Consider the following 295-nt stretch of genomic DNA (forward strand, 5'->3'; position numbering starts at 1 on the left):
ATAATACAGCCCTCATCTCAATGGGATCCTGGAGAAAAGACGTATTACATCCACATAAGCAAGGGTCTCTTGAAAATGGAAGTCTAACATAACTGGACTAGTACTATATGACATGGGACAATCAGTGTACATTTGTAGTAAACCAAGTAATATTTAAAATGTTAGGTGCTTCCATAAGGGATGAACAATATGATATTTAAATTGAATTGAAATATCACCTTGTAAAAAGATAATATATTTTGTAGTTCGAAAAAGAGACATTCACATCCCCCAGTGGGATGGGGGAGAGAATCGG

The 295-nt window shown here is 35.6% G+C and overlaps 1 protein-coding gene across 1 annotated transcript in view; it reads right to left on the reverse strand.

Moving 5' to 3' along the window:
* The window catches only part of OSBPL6 (oxysterol binding protein-like 6), a 51,325-nt gene that overhangs the window by 50,095 nt on the left and 935 nt on the right, over positions 1 to 295 (reverse strand). The gene's annotated exons all lie outside the window — the stretch shown is intronic.

Source organism: Pygoscelis adeliae, unplaced genomic scaffold (genome assembly GCF_000699105.1).
Source record: "Pygoscelis adeliae isolate BGI_AS28 unplaced genomic scaffold, ASM69910v1 Scaffold160, whole genome shotgun sequence".
NCBI lineage: Eukaryota > Metazoa > Chordata > Aves > Sphenisciformes > Spheniscidae > Pygoscelis > Pygoscelis adeliae.